This window comes from Lactuca virosa, chromosome 8 (assembly GCF_052849685.1).
Source record: "Lactuca virosa cultivar CGN04683 chromosome 8, Lactuca_virosa_CGN04683_v6, whole genome shotgun sequence".
Taxonomy (NCBI): domain Eukaryota; kingdom Viridiplantae; phylum Streptophyta; class Magnoliopsida; order Asterales; family Asteraceae; genus Lactuca; species Lactuca virosa.
In genome coordinates, this window is record NC_136433.1 from 83,747,813 (window position 1) to 83,756,077 (window position 8,265).

Here is an 8,265-nt window from a genome sequence, read left to right on the forward strand (position 1 = left end):
CGAAATATCATTACTTGACATTGATTTCGTTGTCTTTGCATTTTGATTTTGTATTTAGAAGCTTGATGGCCATTTGCGGTTGATTTAGTTGCCGGTCTTGTTGATGTTGAAGTAACTAGGGCCTGATGTGTCATTCCATCCTGGAACAAACAACTAAAGAAAAAAATTATATATTATAATTTTTATTGGTTTTAAGCATCTTAATCCTCTGCCTTTTGTCTTTTATAATTTGATATTTTTGCCTATTATTATCTTTCTTAAAAAACAGATTGATTACTATATGTACATCCTTTTGACAACATTATGTATGTACTGTATAGTGACTTCAAGATCCTTATATGCACAAAGGATGACACAAGTATGCTTTTGTAGTGAGATTGAAGAACACTCTCCACAACGGGTATAGCCTACCTTTTTATGCTAGAGATATGTGATGAAAGCACCATAAATACATATTTAATTAAGTTCTTTGTTTTTTTTTTTGTTTTTTTTTTTGGTATATTTATTGAAACAAACAAGATATAGTTAGGTTTTACATTAAAAGAAAAAAGTAATGCTTCAGAAAATGGGGTTTTAAGGTTTTAGGGGACAATTATTCAGTTGTGATGTTTGCAATGATTTATAATCCAGTAAAACCATATGCTTTCTACGTAAGTCACAATAGTGTTTTTCATGTTTTTTTTGAACTTTATATGAACTATGTTTCTCTAAAGGCGTCTGGTGTGTATGTTTTTTTTATTTTATTTATCTGTGTGGACATGTATGATCTTGCCTGATGAGTGCTACAACTAAACTGATGATTAAAAGTTTGGAAGCATCACCATTTTGTGAATTTTACATGTGGATCTCCAAACGTTTTGTTATAAACTTCGTAGGGATGTAATTTTGAGGTATTATTGGGAAATTTATCTTGGAAAAATTGCATTTGGGATTTGTGGAGTATTGTATGTATATCTATCTAACTATTCAAACTTTTTGTACCTGTCATTTGGGATCTATCTTAGCCTTTTGAAGGATTAGTATGCAAAAATACATAAGTTGAGGAAATTAATATATTTTCATATATAAAGATCATTTATTGTAATTTTTTTGACGTTTTACTGTTCCAGTGTTACCTTAAAGTTAAAATTCAAATTAAAAAGTAAAATATGTATTCTGTGTACCATTTATGTCTCATGCATATCAATTTGGTTCTGGTACAAGTATTCATCTAAAATTAAATAATTTATAAAAAAATTTGATTAAATGTGGGTATAATTATGAAATAAGTTTATTTCCCCCCTCATTTATGATCATTTTACCCTACATAGTCTTTCCTTTCATAACATACCTCTTCGTGTGCACATTGTAGCTTCAAAACACACAAGTCTGCCCATCTTTAACTCTTTATGAACTGCTTTTCAGATTATTATTTTTTTTGTACTTGAAATGATAATGTTAGTTGGCTTTTTATTTTATTTTTTATACATTGCCCACAAATTGACTTTTTTTTTTCATTTTTGGAATGTCTAGATATACATATATAGACGCCTATTCAAAAATAAACTAAAAATGTTCTGCTTGTTGAACTCGATACACAAAACCCCAAAAAATATGCTATTATTTTCTAGCATTTTGTTTCTTTAATTAAAAGGAATTGAAGGAGTAGTGTTTGGCATCTAACCATGCAAAAAATGGACAAAATGCAAGAAGTAGCAACTTGCTTTTGTTTATTTGTTTATTTCTATTTGATTACTTTAATCGTTAATATTCTTTTTTCGGGAGAGGGGAAGAGGAAGAACAATCTTGTAGTTCATTATCTTATATGTCTGGTAGAAGGACTTGGCTACACTTTCTCCCTTTTTTGTGCGATGATGCATAGTGATGACCATCGAAAGGAGTCAAGATGAAGAAAGGCAACTGAGGATAGTTGAGAAAGGGTGTATTAGTGACATAAAATTTCATTTTACAGGGGCTTAAATGATGTATTAATATTGGCAAAAGAGGTTGGAGTGATTGTTGCTTGACCGCACTTTGTGGTTATCTTTTTGTAACTTCCAAGTCAATTTTCATTCTTATGTTTTTTTAATTTATGTACAAAATTGAAATCAAGACTTTGTTTTTTTATAATTCCCTTGAGATTCCTTTTATATTTTTCCTTTTACGATAAACACAAATCAAATGATGCGAAAACATGTCTCTCAAAGAACGAAAACAAGTAGTAATTAACTATATTTTATGAGCATCTATTGCATTCCAATTATTTTTTCAAAATAATTATAATTTGTTAGAATTCAGATTTTGATTCAACATTGACCATGCCCTATTTTGACCATTAATGTGACATAACTTTAGATTTCAGAAATTATATAAGAACTTTCGATGTAGTTGGTCATTAAAGTATAGTCATGTCATCATTTTGTCCTCTAAATTCAACCCATCGTAATATTAATAATTAATGGGATACCATGTTATCAAACATCAAAGGCTAAGATGGAAGTTTTAGGCAAGTTTCCTTCCACCCCTAAAAGTTGTGTCCCGTCGCATTGCGCGGGTATAAAGAAGTGTTGTGCAATCAATCATGTGTTTATGTACATTTATAAAGAATCTCAACATTTTATTTTTAATTCTTATTGATTTCATTTCTGTTAGCATGCCTCTCATTGGTAATTGTTTAGATGTAGTAAGTAACTATTTGCGCAAAAGAACCAATCGTCTATAGAAACTAATTTATGAGAAAAATATTCACACCCGTCGCTTGGCGCGGGTAAACGGCTAGTATATATATATATATATATATATATATATATATATATATATATATATATATATATATATATATATCAACATACACATAGAAAAAATCCACATAACATGCAACTAAATATCCTACTCTAATTGCCTAAGTGCATAATATAGGGTAACTATATCCTAACATACAAAGGATACATACTGGAGTATACAATATAATGAGAAGAACTCACCTGGATAGTTTCTCAAGGGATAAATAGTTAACCAGACAATTTGACTGATGAGCAACACTCCAACGAGGATTTACCTATATTACTATAGTTTATTAGTTCCTATAGGAATCTGGTAATGTCGAATAGACCTATCACTAATCCCAATGAATATCGATAGTTCTATCAAATAAGGATCAACCAGACAGGACAGTTAGGAGGCATGATCATTTCAGAATATATGTTTTCTGAAATCCAACAACCAATCCAAGGTAACCATTCTAGACACCTTTTCTGTAAGTATATCAATTAGTATTTTGACTTGGAATTACTGATAAATCTTATTTATAGGTCCATAATAACGACTTATGACTATAAAAGTTAGTTACACTTAAAGCAACAAGGGTGTACCTTAACTTATAGAGGTTTTAGAGAAAAACGCGAAAAATACGCCTTTTAGCATTCAGAATAAAGCTTAATGAATTTCATCAAAATATTCCATACCACAACACATATACAATACGTACACATAATGGCCTTCAACATATGTTGGTCCGCCCTTTAGCCTTCAGCATAAAGCTGACCCACCCTATATATAGCCTTCGGCATGTAGTTGGTCCACTCTCATTGGCCTTTAGCTTAAAGCTAGTCAGCCTGAGACTATTGATCTTCAACACAAGGTTGGTCCGCCCTTAAGTCCATATATATATATATATATATATATATATATATATATATATATATATATATATATATATATATATATATATATATATATATATATATATATAGGATATAGATCCGATAAGAAGGAAATTTTTGGTAGGAAGGTAAGAAGTTTTTTTCTATATATTTTTTTGACGAACAAAATAAATGAATCACTAGATGATTCATTTGTAAGATGATCCACAAGAAAAAATTCCCAAAAAAACATCTTTATGATTCATTTTTAAGTAAATTAAGAAAAAATTCACTTTTATGACATTTTTAGTGAATAACAACAAAATCATTGTATAAATGAATCATCGAGATGTTTTTTTGAGAATTTTTTCTTGTAAATCATCTTACAAATGAATCATCTAATGATTCATTTTGTTTGTTCACGAAAAAAATATGTAGAAAAAAAACTTCTTACCTTCCTACCAAAAATTTCCTTCTTATTTGATCTTGACTCTCTCTCTCTCTCTCTATATATATATATATATATATATATATATATATATATATATATACACACACTATCTTATAATGCATTTATCTATGTGGGCCCTAAGAATTTTAAGACTATTGTCTTAAAAATCAAGGAGACTGATTTTGAGCCTTTAGATTTTAATTCAATGGTTTAGATTAATTATGTGGTGATCCAAATAAATAGGTTTAAACCAATCAATGGTTGAGTATGGTAATTGTGGCTAAAAACAAAACACGGGTAAAAATAATTTCACACGGATCGCCATCTTCGTTTACCAGTCGTTGATCCGCTACAATCATCAAACGGTATATGATGAAAGCACACGGATCGGCCCATTTATCTCCTTTGTCGTAGTATATGAAATCTGCAATCCCCCCTCTCTCCATCGATTCTCACACCTGGAAACCCTAAACAATAAACGACCGCTTGCTTCCCTCATCGACAATCTGACCCACTGTCGCTACTTCCTTATATGCGACTTCTTGCTGACTTTGTTCCTTCGGGCCTCCACAAAAGAAATTACAACATATGATGTTTTTAGGTAATTTTTTTTCATCTTGTGTCTATATGCATCTTGAAGACAATAGCAGAAAAGGGGCTTCCCAAGAAATATTGACTATTACATGTGTGCTCAAGTAGGATTGAAGTCCAGACTTTGGGTAAATATGTTTTAGGTTATTTAATCTTAACGAATTGGAATACATATGATGTTCCTTTTTTCTATTTCATGTATACATTGGAGTTAGATTTAAGCTACATATTGAAGTCTTTTATCCTATTTCGCGAGTCTTCAATGTAATTCAATTTATTTTAGCTTTTTAATTTCTAAACCTAAGTCATTTGTTTTGCTTGAAACAGGTTAAATTTTCGCTACAAATCTCAGGTTTGATTTTTTTTTTTTGTTTATAATGAGAATGAAACCCAAATCTATAAACAATCACATGATTTATTATTTCTTAGAAGAAACTATTTGATGTTTTTTTGAGTCTTCAATATAGTTCAATTTATTTTTAGCTTTTTAATTTCTAACCCTAACCCTAAGTAATCTGTTTTGCTTGAAACAGGTTCAATTTTTTTCTATAGATCTCAGGTTCGATTTTTTTTATTTGTTTATAATGAGAATGAAACCCAAATCTATAAACAATCACATGGTTTATTATGTTATAGAAGAAACTATTGGATGTTTTTTTGTTGGTAATAATTTATTGTAAATATACTTAGTTTTGTATTTCCTTGATGTTACAGGGATGCTTAAAACGTATGTGTGGATTGGACTCTCACCTGTGATGGAAATGGAAGAGTACAAAGTTGTTCTTAATTTGATTTTGGCAAAACACAATGAACTAGAGTAACATTATATGTCAAAGTAGAATGATATTAAAGATCTTTGCTGGAGTTTATATAACATTATCAAATATTATGTTCATTTAAACCATCAATCGTTTTGTGATTAGGTATTGTTTGAAATGTATAAAAAATAATTTTTTTTGAACAAGGATGAATTGGTCATCTGGGTTATTCAAACATGAATCTTCTCAAATGCTTTGAACCAGAAATTTTTTTCAGATAGTCATTATTATTATATAAAAGTTCAGTGATCAAGTAATATGAAAGAAATTAACATCGTGACATGTTTAATTTTAGTTTTTTTAGTTCCATATGTAGGAATCCATATTACTTTTTATGTTTGTGATTGGTCAATTATTTAAAGCTTTCATGTCTAGCTAAGTAGTCTTGGTTATAATCCATATTATTCTACATAATGTTTGAGCATGGGTAATTATTATTATATATATATATATTAAAGTTGTGGAAGAAAGGAATAGTAAAGTTGGGATACTTTGTCCAGGTTTGGTCCCTTGATTTACATATCTGGTCCCTGTACTTCTTTAATTAATTTATTCATGTCCTTTTGTTTGTGTTCCATTCAACTTTCCATTTTTTTGACAGAATTGGTCCCTGTATTATTGTTGGAAGTTAGGAATACTAAATTTGGATGTTTTTTGGCAACTTTGCTCATTATTCTTTACCCATTTTTACACTTTTGGTCCTTGCAATCAATATTTTTACACTTTTTTGGAACCTTTTAATATTTAAAGTTTGGCCACAAAACTTTAACAGTTTGACAACTTTGATCCCTTTTCTAAAAAGTTGCTAATTCCTAGCCCTTTAATTCTTTAGCCATTTTCACACTTCTGGTCCTTGCAGTCAAAACTTTTACATTTTTTGTCCGGGGCAAAGCCCGGACTTTTCATCCTTGCACTTTCTATGTCTGTCATATTTATCAATTCGGAAACAACATTGAAAGCTTCTGGCCCCCGCGTAGCGGGGGTAACCTTTCTAGTTTTATAAATATACATGTACTTCATACTTTAATTGTTTGTACCCACATACTGCGCGAATGGAAGAATAATCACATTATTTGGGATTATTCATGTGTATGATGACTTGGGTTAATGGATTTTGGTCGTTAAATTAGGGTTTGAAGATGTTTTTGGAGGAAGACAGATTTTAAAAAACATTTTCACTTCGTTAATTGTCAGTTTTTTTTTAATCTAATCTTTGTCTTTGCTTTCACTTTCTGCAAGTGTACTAAACTTTTTTTTATTATCATAAATAAATAATGTAAGTTATAATATATTAAAAATATTAAGTTAGTAATAAAATTTTAAACAAAAAATATAACCGAAAATTTAATATGAGAAATTACGTCTTTAGTAGTATAAAATTTGACAATTATGAAAGTTTTGTACTAAAATATGCATGTATCTTGACTTAGAAAATTTTGTAAAACATAAATAGATGATTTATATTTATTTAATTTCTTACCTACGGCACTATATCTGAAATAAACTAAATTGTCAACCAAAAATAATGGTGAACACTACATGATGATTACAACAACAAATGACCATAAAGTCACCATTTGATTTAATTACAACAACAAATGAGTGTAAACATAAATTACCATTTGGTTTAACCCAATGCAATCTAAAATAAAACCCAAAATTTTAGATAAGACCAAAATCGGATCAATTTCATACTAAACACAAAAAGTATAGGCGCTTTTCTAAATCGTAGTCGATGCAGAATGAATCAAGCAAGTGGTAATAATATATTGTTTGACCCATTATCTATTTAAATAATATATTGTCATAGAAAATATTTTACCTCAGCCATAGGCGATGCAGAATGAGTCGAATAGAAACTCATACCATTATTCACTTGGAAGAAACTAATGAGAAATAGAAAAAATAGATGGATGAAACAGCTTGGCGAAAAAAATGTAATCGTCGAAACGAAACAACGTGCTAAAAGAACATAATCGACAGAAAGAACGTAATATCTGAAACAAAACAATGTGCCTAAAAGAGTGTAATCGTTGATACGAAACAACATGCCAAAAAGAAAATAATCATCGAAAGAAACAACTCCCCGAAAAAATTATTATCCGTCGCCGCATCGCGCGGGTACCACTACTAGTATATATATATATATATATATATATATATATATATATATATATATATATATATATATATATATTATAAAACATATTAGTCATATCTTGAATTTTAAGAAGTACAAGTTACAAAGCTTTTTGTACAAATGAATTATGTATAAATAATTCATTAATAGTTGCCAAAAGTTTGAACACTTGAATTATGGAAAATAATTAAGAAATTCAATTTGGAGCAAAATGAAAACTAATTTATATTTCTTAAACTAATCAACATTATTAATTAATTTACATCAATAGTATAGACAATCAATATAAACGTAAGGTATAAACATAAATATTTTATTTGAAATTGTTAGTTTCTTTTACATAACAACTAATAATAAAATATAATAATTATTTCCCCATAAGAAACTACTCGTCAAAAAAAAAAGATTTATCGCCGCGGCTTTGCGCGGGCACACATCTACTATATATATATATATATATATATATATATATATATATATATATATATATATATATATATATATATATATATACTAGATGTTTACCCGCGCCAAGCGACGAGTGTGAATAGTTTCTCAGAAATTAGTTTCTATAGACGATTGGTTATTTTGCGTAAATAGTTACTTACTACATCTAAACAATTACCAATGAGAGTCATGCTAGCA

General features: G+C 29.1%; 1 long non-coding RNA gene across 1 annotated transcript; it reads left to right on the forward strand.

Annotated features, from left to right (window-relative positions):
- Positions 1-4,523: 4,523 nt before the first annotated feature.
- LOC145128959 (uncharacterized) lies at positions 4,524-5,475 on the forward strand. The gene is made up of 4 exons (XR_013717221.1): positions 4,524-4,672; positions 4,990-5,014; positions 5,196-5,221; positions 5,377-5,475. It is a non-coding gene; the product is annotated as an uncharacterized LOC145128959 (long non-coding RNA).
- Positions 5,476-8,265: the final 2,790 nt, after the last annotated feature.